This window comes from Daphnia pulicaria, chromosome 3, assembly GCF_021234035.1.
Source record: "Daphnia pulicaria isolate SC F1-1A chromosome 3, SC_F0-13Bv2, whole genome shotgun sequence".
Lineage (NCBI taxonomy): Eukaryota > Metazoa > Arthropoda > Branchiopoda > Diplostraca > Daphniidae > Daphnia > Daphnia pulicaria.
The window spans coordinates 6,214,033-6,230,590 of record NC_060915.1 but is presented as its reverse complement, the minus strand read 5'-3'; the positions used below and the strand labels follow the sequence as shown (position 1 = coordinate 6,230,590).

The 16,558-nt window shown below is 45.5% G+C and overlaps 2 long non-coding RNA genes across 3 annotated transcripts; both read left to right on the top strand.

Moving 5' to 3' along the window:
- The first annotated feature begins 10,559 nt into the window (after nt 1-10,559).
- LOC124328967 lies at nt 10,560-10,973 on the top strand. The gene is made up of 2 exons (XR_006916561.1): nt 10,560-10,798; nt 10,939-10,973. It is a non-coding gene; the product is annotated as an uncharacterized LOC124328967 (long non-coding RNA).
- A 2,395-nt stretch (nt 10,974-13,368) lies between these two features.
- LOC124328968 lies at nt 13,369-14,240 on the top strand. 2 transcript variants are annotated; one of them, XR_006916563.1, is made up of 4 exons: nt 13,369-13,542; nt 13,632-13,732; nt 13,830-13,962; nt 14,092-14,240. It is a non-coding gene; the product is annotated as an uncharacterized LOC124328968 (long non-coding RNA). The 2 variants fall into 2 exon arrangements; XR_006916562.1 differs by having other exon boundaries at nt 13,623-13,732.
- The last annotated feature ends 2,318 nt before the right edge of the window (nt 14,241-16,558 follow it).

Sequence of the window (16,558 nt, the reverse complement as noted above, 5' to 3'; positions counted from 1 at the left end):
CCGATATAAACGATACAACATACATAGAAACTGTAGAACTGGCCGAAGAATGCGAAAAAGTTGTAGAAATCAAGAAAATAGCGAAAAATAAAGATTTGTCTTCTGCCGTTACAGTAATGTCAGAAGAGGCCGAAAAGACCAAAGAAGAAATAAACAACCTAAAAGGACTGATCCAAAAACTGATGACAACACCGATTTCTCAACCAGCCGTTCAACTAGAAGAGAAAACTATAAAAGCACTAAATAAATTGGCAATCTCAAAAACAGACGGCAAATGGCCCAGCCAAAACCGCGAAAGAAGAACAGTACGTTTCGCAACTGAATCACCCAACAGAAGCCGAAGCCAGACGCCCGATAATAGAAGAAGGTTCAACACACCAACTCGGTACAGAGGAGATCACGAAGGATCAAATTGGGGAGATCAAAAACAATACGAATCCAGAAGATGTTACGTATGCGACAAGAAAGGTCATCTAGCAAGACAATGCTGGAGGGCAAAACAAAGCCCATTCGCACAACAAAATGCCCGTCAAAACGGACAACAAACGTACCGACGAAATCAACCTGGCATGAGAACAAATCAGCCAAAGAACAGAAATTTCAACAATTTCCGCAACGGAACTGGGCGGAACGGCACCAACTAAAAAAGCTAAGAAGAAAACACACAAATAGCCTTAGTTATAAACTTTTTCATATAGAAATCAGCATAGATAATGTAGTAACCCAAGCTTTAGTAGACACTGGCGCATCAGTGAGCGCAATTTCAGAATATTTCTTTTCAAGATTATCCAAAGATATAACAAAGAATGAAATTGAATCGGAGGACGAAAAACTCCATAGTATTTGTGGAAAAAGCATGACCATAGCAGGAATATATGACCTACCGATAAAGCTAGACGCGAATAAGGATGAGATTTATCAACAGTTCTATGTGATACCCAACCTAACAGAAACTTGCGTGTTAGGAATGGATTTTATAACACGAAACGCTGTCACGTATGATGGAAAAACAAGAAAGTTAACCTACACAATTAACAACAAAACGGTTACAATAGATGATAAAGTTAAAAGACTAACCCATTATAAAATAACATTAGCCGGAGTAATAGTTGCAGTAAAAGAACCGTCGGCAAATATTAAAATAGAAGACTCAAACTTAGAAATCCATAGGGAGAAAATAACAAAACTAATAGATAAATATAAAGACATGACAGCGGAAAATTTATACGAACTAGGAAAAGCAGAAGGAATTAAACATTCAATACCAACAACAGGAGAAATCGTTTACCAAAGACCTAGACGACAAGCGAGAGCTTTGCAAAGCGTTATTCATAAAGAAGTAAAGGAAATGCTTGACTGCGGGATTATAAGCCCGAGTACAAGTCCATACAACACACCTATCCATCTAGCTAAAAAGAAAGGAGGAGGATACCGTTTTTGTAAGGATTTCCGTCAGTTAAATTCAATAACAACTAAAGACAAATTCCCCCTTCCAAGAATCGATGAAACAATCGACTACCTTTACGGATCAAAATTTTTCTCGACACTCGACCTGATCAGCGGGTATTGGCAAATTGAGATAGACGAAAAGGATAGGCCGAAAACCGCTTTCTCGACGGAAGACGGACACTACGAATATAATAGAATGCCCTTTGGTCTGACGAATGCCCCTTCTACATTCCAGCGTCTGATGAATCAAATTTTACAACCGGTAATAAAAAAATTCGCTCTAGTTTACTTGGACGACGTTATCATATACTCCACTTCTATAGAGCAGCATATAAAACACATAGATATTGTCTTAGATTTGCTTAAGAAAGCAGGACTTAAAATTAAATTGTCAAAATGTACGTTCTTGCAAACGTCAGTTAAATACTTGGGACATATAATCTCAGAAAAAGGAATCGCTCCCGACCCCATGAAGATAAAAGCAATAGAAAATTATCCAGCTCCAAAAACAGTCAGCCAATTAAAAAGTTTTCTTGGTCTAGCCGGATATTATAGGAAATTTATTAAAAATTTTGCTGATAGAGCCCATGCACTAACAATTTTAACAAAGAAAAATAACCCCTGGAAATGGGAAGAAGAAGAACAAAAAGCTTTCCAATTTTTAAAGAAGTGTCTGACCCACCCACCAATCCTACGCTATCCGAACTTTTCGCGAGAGTTTCTTATTCATACAGATGCGTCCGGATATGGTGTAGGATCAGTTTTAAGCCAAAAACATATAGAAGATGGCGAAGAAAAGGAAGTCGTCATCGCTTACGCTTCCCGACATCTGAATGATGTTGAGAAAAACTGGAGTACCATTGAAAAAGAAGCGTACGCAATAGTGCATGCGGTGAAACAATTTTACCCGTACCTATACGGAAGGAAATTTCAAGTATTAAGTGATCACAAACCATTGAGAGAATTATTAAGGAAGAAAGATACTTCAGCAAAACTAGCTAGATGGGCTTTATGCCTGCAAGATTATGATATTGATATCGAATATCGATCTGGAAAAACAAACCAAAATGCAGACTGCCTCAGTAGAATTCCAGAACCAGATAACAATACTAAAGCGCAACCTGAGCAAACGCCAGTGATAAATGCGCTGACAACCATAAACTTTGCAGAAGAACAGGAAAAAGATAAATACTGCAGGCGCGCGCGCGAAAAATATAAGAAAATGTTGAAAATGAAAGAAGAATTAATTAATGAATCAGAAGCAGAAGATGACAGTATGTCGATTAGGGATAATGCAATCGACGACAGCCCCCAAGACAGTGACCAAGGATATCTTACAGATGAAGACAACGTATACAACGATGAAGAAGAAATAGTAGAGCTAGAAAATGGCCTACTAGGTACATCTGCAGGAAGAATCCTGGTCCCGGAATCCTTGAAAGAAAAAATTTTAAAAAGATTCCATGACAGTCCATACGCAGGACACCTTGGAATAAAGAAGACAACAGCAAGGATTCAACGAAGATTTAAATGGCACAAAATGGGAAAAGATATCAAAGAATATGTTAAAGGATGCGAAATTTGCGCTAAACGGAAAGCAGTAGGAGCAAATAAGGCACCACTAAACCCGATTCCTCCCCCTAAAGATGTATGGCAAACAATGGCCATGGACATCATGGGACCGTTAGTAGAATCAGGAAGAGAAAGAAACCAATATATTCTAGTAATGGGAGAATATCTGACACGGTACGTTATCACAGCACCGATGCCAGATCAAACAGCTGAAACAGTAGCAAGAACATTTGTCAATAATGTAGTATTAATTCACGGAGTACCAGAAACGGTATTGACCGATCAAGGTACAAATTTCCAATCAGAGCTCATGAATATTATGTACAAACAATATGGAATCACTCGACTAAAAACAACCGCGTATAGACCCCAATGCGATGGGATGGTTGAAAGAGTGAACAGAACATTAGCAGATATAATAGCCAGTTATGTATCAAAAGAACCAACTAAATGGTCCGACTTTTTACCATCAGCAACATTTGCATATAACACAGCAGTCCACTCAAGTACAGGATACACACCCTTCTATCTCATGTATGGCAGAGAAGCAACCGAACCCCAAGATATGATTAAACCAGTCAGAAACCGGAACATGACTGATGTAAATATGATCTTCTCACAAATGTGGTACGATGCACTAGATATCACTAAAGAAAAGCTAGAGGAAGCTAAAGAAAAACAAAAAGCCTACTACGATAGAAATACGAAGAGAGTAGAATTTAAAATAGGAGACAAAATCCTGTTAAAAGAAATGGCCAATACGCCAGGAAAATTCAACATGAGATGGGAAGGCCCCTATACCGTGAAAGAAATAAAAGGGAATGTTAACTATAAAATATACGCAGACACCGGGAAAAAGATGATGGTAGTACATGCGGATAGGATGAAACTATTTCACAAAAGAAAATCACCGGAAGAAACAGCGGAAGAAATAAAACAAAATAAATTGATAAAAGAAAACCCAGAAGAAACGAAACAAGACGAAAAGAAAAGAAAAACAAGTGAAAATCCCACTAAAGAGCCTACCCTATCAGAGGAGCCCAGATACTCTTTAAGAAAAACAATCCGCATGCCAGATCGTTTCAGACCAAACTAATCAAGGAATCATTACAGATGGCAAAATTCATTTCAATCATCATCCTGATCATCATCATCGTCTACGTCATCCCATCTTCGTCTTTAGATATCACAGTATGCGACTGCAAGAAACCAAAATTCATTGGAATAATGGACACCGAAAAACCTGAATATTGTCGAAATAAGAAGAAAGACGACCCAATCCTAGCTGAGCCTGTAATAATAAGAAAAAACAGACACAAATGTAAAACAAATTAACTTTCCGTTTTGCAACAATCGAACCAGTTATTGATGGATCACAAAGTAAACAAGAGGGAAAAAACGAATTGAAAATTTCCGACTAATCCAAATACGACTATTTGTGACGAAGATTATTTTGCGGCGGTCGGAAATAAACCACTCCAACACAAAAACTTTTCAGTGATTCTTACACCGATCAGCACCGTAATATCACTTTTCCTTGGGATCTGATTTGTGCCTTTTTTAAATTTGTTATAATTATTTATTTATTTTTGTTAAAATTAATTATTTCTCTCTCAAAGTTTATTTTTCATTCAACGACGAGCAAGACGACATCACTCTTAGATTTTTCTTGACAGATGCCTCGAAAAAAGATTGGAAGTTAAGAATTTCAATAAACATAAAAGCTTTATAAGGGGCGGGAAACATAAAATTGTTCAAAGGAGGGTAAAAGGTGTCAAGTTGTAAAGGCAAACGGAGAAGAAGAAAAAACAAGAGATGGAAAAAAGGTGCACGCATAGCATGGGTAGGAGTGAGGGGAGTGCGGTTGTAGAAGCAAGAGAGATACAAGACTTTCCTATAGGAGCGCACCTTGCGCTGAGCGCGGGATCAGTAGCGTAATCACTATACCTCGGCCGTTTACTGTTGGTTTTGCGGTTGGAGTTGGTTTTGTTGGCTATCGGTGATAGCGACTAGATCGTGCTGCTCCATATCCCTTCATTCTCAATTTTTAATTTCCCTTGTGGAGTTTGTTTCTCCCTGCCCGCTAACTGCGATTCACTTGGAAATTAAGGAATAACGCTATGCCAGTCATCTACACTCATGGCTGTGCATCATCATCAGAGAATTGTGACGTAAAGTTAAGAATTTGTAGCAAAATTAATGAATCGTCCTATTTCAACTAATTTGTTGAGTTTGAATGAGAGAGTTTCACATGTTACTAAATAATCTTTATTCCACACACCAGGTACTGTCTTATAACCACACGTTTAGGCAATACAATATACCATTATTACACTCGATTATACACAATACCTTAATGACAGGAGAGACAAAGAGAGAAGAAGCTAGTAGCGAGCTTGACATAAACGAGGAAAGGTTTGAGGTGGATGTTAACAGCATCTCAACTGACGGGTGTGGGTTTTGCCGCTCAACACTCTCCCTCAAAACAAACAAACGGAAGATGGCCTTATTCAAAAAGGAAAAAGGGGGGTCGAGATGTTGCTACTCAATCGGTGAATTTTCTCACTCCAATTCTGTAGCGCAGTTTGGTGAACTTAGGGCCAGGAAGGGGTTTGGTCAGTATATCGGCGAGTTTATCTTCAGTGGGATGTACTTTATTTCAATTTTACCTTCGTTGACCTTCTGGCGTGTGTAGTGGTATTTGACAAGGATGTGTTTTGTTCGCTGGTGGTATTCAGGGTTGTAAGACAAGCTTTGATTGTCGCACATAATTGGAATCTTTAGTTGTTCAACGCCGGTGAAATCTTCTTGAAGTCGACATAGTGTTATAAAGACAAGTGCGTGTCTAAGACTGATGTATTGGGGCTCTGCATAGCGGGGATATGCTCACTCTAGGTGTCACGACATCTAGCGGTCAGCGCTAGATTCTACAACATCTCACCCTGGCACACAATGAAATGAACAATGAGACAAGAACATGGTATGACATGAACAATGGGAAGAAAACAAGAGAACAAACACAATGAATTAATAATGAGACAAGAACACGCTATGACATGAACAATGGGACGAGACACAGGAAGAAAAAAAAAGGAATGAGAATTAGACGACGAGTTGCATAAGCGACCCCAAAACTGAGTGAAAGTAGAGCAAAACGGCCAAAAGTGTCACTAGCAAAGCAGCCAGAACAACAGACAATGAATCGCATACAGACAATTAACACGGCTTGAGGTAAGGGTGACCAGAGCGAGTCGAGCCCGGACGATGCGGCGCGACGGCCAGCGGACTTGACTCAGCCAGGGGCGACTGGACAGAGGGCAGCTGGACGGCAGCACGCTTCTCGGTTGAGACGGGCGCCGCACGTGGTCTTGCAGGGGTTGCCGGGCCGGATGCCGGGTTGATAACTACTGGCGGAGGCTGTGACACCATTGACGGTTGACCCAGAGCTACCGGAAGCGGCTGGGCAACTGGACCATTCACAGCGCGGGCAGGCGGACCAGGTGGAGACCAAGACAGGGCCGGCAGCAGATGATTAGTCGGGGCGGGGCGATAACCACGAACAGCAGACGGGATTACAGCAGCACCGCCACTCTGTTGACCAACGGCCAATCCTGCCGATGGTTAGTTGTCAAGATTGATGTCACGGCGCGTCCGACAAAAAGCTCGCCCGTCTGCCAACCGAACGACATATGAGTCAGGCTCGCTGCAAACAGCTTCGACGGCACCTGGTAACCACAATCCAGAGACGAACGCCCGGACACGTTGACCGATAATGAGCGCCGACCCGCGAACATCCGGACGACCGCTGTGATTAAAACAAGCCGTAGCCTGACAACGCTGGAGCTTTCCGTGAACGAACTTGGCAGGTACAAACTGTGGAACCAGACGATCCTGCAAAAACGGCAAGCTGCCACGAAGGTGGCGTCCCTGCAACAACACTGCTGGAGACGGCAGTTCCGACAATATTGGAGTTGACCGAATGGCCGCCAAGGCCTCCCATAGAGACCGGCCATCCGTAAACCTTTTTAGGAGCGTCTTTTTCACTGTCTGTATGTGGCGCTCCACCAGACCATCGGACTGTGCGTAGGTTGGGCTGGACGTTACTGACCAAACTGCACGGCCCTCGCGAAACTCTCGAAATTCGGCGCAATCAAACTGAGAGCCATTGTCTGACATGACGATTTCCGGAACGCCAAAGGAACTAAATATGCGTTCCATTTCGGTGACGATGGACGACGACGATAAACTGCGCAACGGAACGCATGCTGGCCACTTGCTGTATGCGTCAACAACCAGGAGGTAGTTAACGCCACCATGCAGAAAAATGTCAGCCGACACCCACTGAAAGGCATGGACCGGCAACGGCACTGGACGAAAAGGCTGCACTGGGTTTCGATTGCGATGTGTTTGGCAGGTCAAACAGCTGGCCACCATGTTGCAAATTTGCTCGTCACACCCGGGCCAATAAACGGCCGATTTTGCCCGTAAGATGCACATCACCTCTCCAAAATGGCCGTCGTGGATTCCGGCCAACACTTCCTGCCGAAGCGAAATCGGAACCACCAACCGGCTGCCATTGAGTAGCAGACCATCAGCTTCAGACAAGTGGTGGCGTACTGGCCAGAACGGTTTTACGGCCACCGGACACTGGGCCTTGCGATCAGGCCATCCACGACGAAGGACTTCTTTCAGGAGACGGAGAGTTGGATCTGCTGTCGTTGCTGCAGCAAACTTGACACGAGTTCAATCATGAGGAATTACAAGGTCAAGAAAAGCATGAAACTGCTCCTCACATCTTGAGTGACGTCATCGGTAAAAAGGCGGGGCGACGGAGCCCGAATAAGCGTGTCGGCGATAAACAGCTCCTTGCCCGGCTTGTAGATTAGTTTGAAATTAAATCGTTGGAGTTGTAGACGCATCCGCTGGATTCTCTGGGAACAAGAAGCAATGGGCTTGTCCAGGAGGCCAACCAACGGCTTTTGATCTGTTAACCACCACCATTTGGCCATAGACGTACTGCCGGAAGCGCATGAGTCCAAACTGGACCGCCAACAGCTTCTTTTCGATCTTAAAGTACCGTTTTTGAGTAACGGTTAACGACGTTGATGAGTACGCGATCGGTTGGTTATTTTGAAGCAACACTGCACCGATGCCGACGGGAGACGCATCAACTGACACGACCAAGGGCAGCGAGTGGTCAAACAGTCGGAGCACTGGAAGAGACGACAATGCACTTTTTAGCTGACCAAGGGCCATCTTCTGGGGCTCTTCCTACACCCACGCTGCGTCTGCTTTGAGTAAGTCACGTAAGGTTCGTGTCAGACCCGCGAGATTTTGGCAGAACTTGTCCAGGTATGTCACCATGCCCAGGAGACGGACGAGATCTGCCGGACAAGTTGGATCAGGCATTTACACAATTGCTGAAATTTTGAGAGGGCCCGGCTTTAAAGTTCCTTGGCCAATGACTTGGCCTAGCCACGGGAGCTCCTGGAGGAAGAACTTGCACTTCTTTAACTGAAGCTTCAAGTCATGGAGACGGCAACGTACAAACAATTTACGAAGGTTGGTGAGAAGTTCCTCCTCCGTTTCACCCGTTACAAGGAAATCATCAAAATAGATGAGCACACCGGGCAGGTCTCCAAACAAGTCGTTCATTGTCTGAAGATAAATTTCAGGGGCTGAGTTCAACCCAAACGGAAGCCGGAGGAAGCGATAATGGCCTTTCGGAGTGGCCATTGTGCACAAATAGGACGCTGCATTAGACAAAGGAATCTTATAGAAACCAGACGCAGCATCAAGGCTGCAAAAATATCGACCCTTACCCAACTTGCTGAACAGCTTCTCAACGGTGGGGACGGCAAAATGTTGACGTTGGATGGCCTTGTTTAGTTCAAATGGGTCCAGACAAATACGGACATTGCCGTCCGGCTTTCCCACCACCATCATGCGGCTGACCCACTCAGTTGGCTCTTACACGGGGGTGAGGATTTTGTCGTTGACCATTTCGTCCAACTTCTTGAAAACGCGATCCTCCAGCCGGAACGGAAGTCGACTGGCTGCACACACAACAGGATCCACGCAATGAACACCTGACAGCAGCCTAATGTCATGTTCGACAGGTAATTTACCTAATCCCGTAAAGACGTCCATAAATTCCACGACGATTGACGGCAGCGGAGCTTCGACTGGTGACTGAACAGCATCGACTCGCCGAATCAAGTTCAGCTTGTCGCAAGACGTCCTAGAAGGGGTTGCTGCTCAGGCTCGTCAACCACGACAAAGTCGATAACAAATAAAGCGCCTCTGTGAACCACTTTGGCTGTGTGCAATCTAGCACTCGTAAGAGGCCATCTTGTGAACGATAACTGCGAACAATGGGTCCAGGGCGAAGACAGCGGCGTGTTTTGGGCAGCTGAGCAAATGACTCATGCGGCAGAATGCTGCATGTGGCGCCCGAATCAAGCTTGAAGTTAACTTTAACGCCATCTACTGTCGATTCTTGGCGCCACTCAGATTCACTACCAGACGACGTTAGGGCATGAGAGACGTAGTAACTTTCTTCAACTGACCGCGGGAGGGCCATCGCCGTACTGCCACGATCGACTTTTCTTTTTCATCTTTCGGCAGCGCAAAATCGTTGCGCGTTTTCCCTTTTGGTTTGTCAATGAATCCGTGCGGTGGCGTCATTTTTCCTCGGCTCACGAGAGAATTCAAACGAACCAACAACAAACCAAGGGGAGACGGAACAAGATCCTCGTGTGTGTGGGTGATGTCATCCTTGCCCACCTCATCTCCCGTTTCGCTTCATTCAAATGGTCTGCCCAAAATTCCGTTGTGAGTGTGTGCCTGCAACTCCAGGAGGGCGACGTGGAGGTGGTGCGTCTCATTTTTGAAAGAAAGAAAGAAAAGAAGAAGTAGCAGGTCTCCCCCATAATCTTAATCGTCTGGTGAAGTAGATAAAGAGGCAAAACGCCATAGTGATTGTCCATCCGGGAGAGAGAGAGAGAGAGAGAGAAGATGAAAGAAGAAGCCTTTGCCAAGCTAACCAGATAGTTAGTTAAAGTTATATCTCTCGGTGCCCAGATGGCACGGAGCACAGGGCCAGTTAATGTTTCTCGGGGTTCAAGTGCGTTGCTCCCTTCTTCTCTTTTTGACTGCTGTCCGGCCGAGTCATTTACTTTCTTCAACTTTCTGAAGGCAAAAAATAGAAAAATGGAAAGAAAGAAGAACCAAAAATTGCCGCATTAGAAGAAGAAGAAGATCGGCCGTGTGGCAGCAGCAGCTGCTCGCGCATTCTTTGTCGACGCACGTTATAGCTTGGCTTTTGATGTGGACCTCGTCCATTTCTGTCTGTCGAGTGTGGGTTATAGAACTGCCTGCTGTTTTTTTTTCTTTCTAATCCGGACGAGGTCCAGCATCAAAGGCAGCCCAAAAATTACACAACCCGGGAGATTCGACTTGGCTTGCGCTCGACTTATTTGGGCTACCTTTTCATGTTTGTTTCTTCTTTTTCTATTCTTGTCGGAGAAAATTCTGACTCGGTGGATTGACATAAAAAGTCTGTTTGATTTTGTTGAGTTTCTTTTAGCTACAATTTTTTTGCTCGTCTGTTTGTTATCTTTTTTTCTTTTTCCATGTGATGTTGCCCAGCGGTGTCGCATGCAAATCAGCAGCACAGCTTCGTCGAACCAGGTGGACGCCCATTTTCGAGCCGTTTGCCGCGCCCTCGTCGCCGAGACGCTCGAGTTTTCAGACTTTCTCGTCAAAGTCTCATCAGGTATCATCACCATCATCATCCTCCTCCTCCTCCCATTATCTCGTTTCATGTTTTATTCATGGCCCCTCATGTTCCACTCCCGCTTTGATTATTTGACCTACAATCTCTTTCTTTTTTCTTTTACTTTTCTGGAACGGAAGCACCCGAGGATTGGCGGGAACTGAGAAACAACAAATCTGAGGCCCATTTGCATGAGCTGACGGAACTCCATCTGGCCGACTGGGTAAGTAACTCTGGCGATGATTAAGAAACTGGTGGCCAAAGACGACGATGGCGCAGATGCAAAAGGAGGAGGAGGAGAATGTGTACATCAGAACAAACATGTTTAAGTCGAAGACCCGACAAACAAAACCAAATTTTTTTTTTTTTAAATGGGAAAATGAGGAGAAGAAAGGAGAGACGGAGAAACATGATTGGGGGAGAGAGAGAGGGATGGAAAGTAATAAAAGATTGCCAGCGTCTCACGCGCGCCACGGGAGCGTGTTGATGCGGTTAACCTTTTGGCAGCGCCAAAAGGCACGCGGAGCACCAGAGGTTTACCCTCGCCGATGTTGCAGTGCAAGTCTTGTGAAACAGTTTTTCCTTTTTTCTTCTTTTTCCTTTTTTTTCAAGGGAAATAATCGAATAAAAAAGTGACGGGGGGAGAATAAGAAAAAAAATATTCGGTTGACATTTGACATTTAACCCGCAACCAACGTGTACCCTTGGTGTGTCTCTCCTGCGTACAATGTGTAGCTGGTGTGCATAAGTCACAATTGAGGGGAAATCGTTGTCGTCGTTTTGGGCCCGAGATTTCTCTTATAGGCGACCGGGGGTAGGTGGAACTTATGGGCAGGAAGATAAAATAGTGGCAGTCGCAGTATACGTTTCTACAGAGAAGAAAAAAAAGGAGGGGGAGAGATCGTAAGGATAATAATGATTATCATTATCATTGCCAGTAGTTGTTGTTGTTGTTCCAGTCGTTGTCCCCCATATGTTTGTGTTGTGAGAAAAAGGGACTCGTCGTTGCCAGGGGACATTGAACCCCGTTCCTCTGTGTCTATTTCTCCTTTTGTGTGTCAGTTTTTGATGATGCCACAGAGTAAATTTCCGAAAAAAAAACCGGGAATAGAATAGAAAAAAAAAGAGTTTCCGTCGGTAGGATCAAACAGTCGCGAGACAGACAGAAAGAGAGGGGAGAAAGAGAGACGGTGGGGGAAATTTTGAATAGAAAATCGGAATGGCCGGAAAAGGGTGGAGTTGGTTTGGTCACGCGGGGGTCGAGATCGCATTCGAACGAATGAGCCAACCAACGAACAAAAAATTAAATCACAAACTCTCTGTGTGCTTTTTTTAAATTCTTTTTTGGGTTGCTGTTGTTCCGTGATGACTCTCTTTGGTCCCCTCTCTCTCTCTTTGTTGATTCGTCGTTGCGGCAATCCGGCTGTCTCTCTCTCTCTCAATTGAGCGACAAAATGATAAAAATAGAAGGTCCGTTTCCAGCAATGAAAATGTCGAGTTGCTTCCCCCCCCCCATCCCCGTCAAAGTAATTGCGATCGTCGGTTCCTTGGAGGAGATTAGAGATTAAACGGAAAATCGCCTTGTGGACTATATTGGGAGGTCTGATGTTGGCAACAGCCTGGAAGAAAGAAAAAGAAGCGAGAAGCGGATGCGAATGTCGTCCTCAGGTACAAAACACCCTGCCCCATCCATCTTGTTGCTTGTAGCCCCAGCCGCTGCTGGAGCAAGTCGAAAGGCGCGCATCTGGCCTTTTGTTCTTGATTTCCTTCTTTTCTTTATCGCCCCTTTATCCAAACGAGAGCCACACACACACACGTAGAAAAAATCAAAAAAGATGGAGAGAATAAAAGACATCCATCACCGGAAGCGCGGCAAAAAAAAGATTCCTAAAAAGCAACGGTGCTGGAATGGGGGGAGAGAGAACATGACGCACACCTTTTTTATTTTTGAATTATTTTCAGAGGGATGAAAAGAATGGAGAAGAGAAGAGAAAAACATTATTCGTCATTTTATTATTCATATCCGGAATTTGTGTGGGTCTATTTGTGTCTAGCTGGCCCAGGAACAGATTCCAAAGACAAATAAGGGCGTGGAATCACAAGGGGAATGACCAAGCGTAACGTGTTGAACACTGGGAATATTATCATCCATGACAACGACAATATTTCCAGTATTTTGGATTTCTTGTCCTTGGTGAAGGAGTTGAGTTGCTTCCTTCATCTCAAGGCCGATGGCGGCACGACTCTAAAACTTTGTATGCTAAAGCTCTTAACTATACGTATAGTATCTATAAATATACCTGAATTTCTGCAATTTGTCTTTCTCTAGCATTCAATCGTTCTTCACGCACAGCCAGAACTTCTTGCATCTGTCGAAGTCTCATTTCTTCCTCTTTTATTGTCCGACGTGCTTTTGTATTGACTTCACAGAGTGTGTGAAGCAGACGACGGTAGTGAGAGCGTAGAGTCAGTCTGGACTACCTCGTCCCCGCCTAACGTTGTGCTCTCAACGTCTCTCGAGTCTGTATCTTCAGGTAATACACTGTTCCCCTACATTCGTTGGTCTAAACATGGCGCAATTTGTTAACTCCTACACCTCAAGTTTCTGATTGTTTCACAAAGAAAATTATCTGTGTGTTCAGCATTTCTGCATCGACATTCCACCAACGATCGCCAATCTCACGTGGCGCCGCACAAATTTGCCGCTAGGTGCGCAACACCAGAGTAGTTCGCAGTTACAATTGGTATTATTATTACCCTTCGACAAAACTGTGATACCCAGAACACCTTTGATTAACGATTCTCTCTAAAATCAAATTTTCAGTGGGCCCAGTATTTCGGTATTCAAAACCACTCCAACGAATGTCGAGCTAGCGTGGTGCCGCACATTTTTGCCGCCAGGCGCTCAACACAAAAGTTTCGTCAATTCAATCGGTATTATATTACTACCTCTACTCAGTGGCTTATGTCTTATGTGTACTACTTCGACTTACGGCATTCTCACGAGCAAAACCTTTCTTTTATCATCAAGAGTTTCGGGAACCAAACTTCATTCATCACGATCCGTATCACACGGCCTGGAATCGCATATTCCGGAAACGGTGGCGCCACACGCCAACCCCAGTTTTAGTTACCCCACGCCTCCGGTAGGAGCGCCCATCAAGGTATACACTCCTGATTTTCGCCTATTGATACCACATCAAACTACGCATTTACATGCATGCAGCGCGTCCTCACCCTGTCGCAGTACAAGTGGGTCGACATCACACTCATTCTTTATATTCTCGCTGTAGAATAAGCTCGCAACCACAATCATGGCCGCAGTCATCGCTGCCGCAGCAGCAGCCGCAGCAGCAGCAGCCGCAGCCAATGCAGCTCCGCAACAACCAATAGTGAATCCACCCAGAGCATTTAAGCCGTATGGGTCACCACCACCCTTCGATCTGGAAGTTGAACGCGATTCATTCGGCGTATGGGAAGAATGATGGAAGATATTTTTGGCTCTGTCAACCATCGAAGTACTCGACGCCGCCGCACGTCCCGCGTACAAGACAAACCAGCTTAAATATTGCCTGTCAACCCCTACGTTGCAAGCTGTACTTTCAGCCGGAATCACGGCAGTCCAACTGGAAAATCACGAGGAAATCATCAACCTACTCCGCACCCGCTGCAATGCGGGCCGGAACCGGCACGTCTGGCGTCATCAATTCGCAATATGTTTCCAGCTCCCAAACCAATCAGCAGACAACTGGCTATGCAGTCTCTGTGATATCAGCCGCAAGTGCGAAACATCCCAACTAAAAGCTGCGTCTCTTCAACAAAACGATCATGCCATCAACGCCATCCGCCGCTCGGCCTACAAATCTAGCAAGTCACCCACGTGCGAAAACAAACAGACACGTTTTGCACCGGACAAGAAGTCTCTCGGCCGAACGTCAGCGCCATGTCGTTATTGTGGCGGGCCCCGACGACACGGCACAACTCAGTGCCCGGCGTTCGGAAAAAGCTGCGACAATTGCGGAAAAGACAATCACTTCGCGTCGGTGTGTGAGAGCGAACCCAAAAATTCAACGAAAACTAGGCATGCTCCACACCAAGTACCCAAATGCCCGCATCAATCATATCTCATCTACACCCACGTCACAGCCGTCCGAGGAGCAAAAGAAAGCAGACCTATCGTCGCTCATGGCAGAAGTACCGCGTGTGTTCGACGGTTTGTGCCGAGTGATGTCCGGACCTCCTTGCCGTTTTGTTTTGAAAGAAGGAGCAGTCCCAGTGAAAATACGCGGCTCCAGACCAGTATCGGAACCACTCCGAATCCCGTTTAGAGACGAACTGGCCGCTCAGGTCAAACAAGGCATAATCCGAAAACTACGCCCAGAGGAAGTCACGCCCTGGATTCACAGAACAGTAGTGGTTCCAAAGAAGCAAGGCGGCGTCCGTTTCTGCCCCGATTATCGCCCACTCAACAAGTTCCTCATCGGCTCGAAATTTGACAACCCAACGCCATTCCAGTCGGTGCGGTCCATCCCAAGAGGAATGCAATTTTTTAAAGGTAGTGGACGCGTTAAAAGGATACCATCAATGCGCGCTCGACGCTGAATCGATGGCGCTCACCATATTCACGACGCCGGAGGGCCTCCATCAGTACACCCGCCTACCTATGGGAATAAGCCACGCCGGCGACGACTACGGCAGGCGTTTTTCCGACATTTTTGAACACATCCCCAACACCGCACGCTGCATGGAAGACTTGGTAATCTATTCACGCACCTACGAGGAACACATCAGCCTGCTACGCATGCTCTTCAAGACGGCCAAAGACAACAACGTGTCGTTCAACAAAAACAAGACGGTTTTCGCCAAGCCTACAGCTATTTTTGCCGGCTACGAAGTTTCAGCAGACGGATTCCGGCCCAACCCAGAACTCACACGAGCCATCAGAGAATTCCCGCGGCCAACAAACATCACCGATTTACGTTCCTTTTACGGACTATGTCAACAAGTAGGAAACTTCAGCGACAAGATTTCTGCAGCTCTGAACCCCCTATCGCTTTTTTAAAAAACATCAGCTGGGAGTGGTCGGCCGATCACGAAGAGGCATTCCGGACCGCTTGCAACACCTTGGCCGTCGTCCCTGACCTCGCATTTTACGACCCGAGCCGTCCAACATCCTTAGCGGTCGACGCATCACTGTTGAACGGGCTCGGATTTATTTTGAAGCAACAAAACGAATCCGGTACGTGACACGTCGTGCAAGCTGGTTCCAGATTCCTCCGACCACCAGAAACAAGATATGCCATGATAGAACTGGAATGCTTGGCGGCATCCTGGGGCATGAAACAAAGCCGTCAATTCCTCGAAGGGCTCCCAAGCTTCGAGCTAGTCACAGATCACCGCCCATTGGTACCCATTTTAAACGACTACGCTTAAGACAAGCTGGACAACCCGCGGCTTCTCCGGCTACGTCTTCAGATGGCGCGGTACAATTTCACCGCTCGATGGATCCCGGGAAACAGCAATATTGAAGCCGACGCCCTCTCACGTTCACCAATCTCCCCAGGCGCACCCTCGGACGAGCTCGGAGAGGGACCGCAAACCTTCACAGCCAGAATCGCCATGATTGCAATCATCACGGAATCAGCCGCCACCAACATCGACATCACGCTGGAAAAGGTGAAGCAGCAGCCAAAATTGATCCAGTACTAGTAGCCCGTGCGCACCGTCATACGTGAAGGTTTCCCGAACGAGAAACACAAT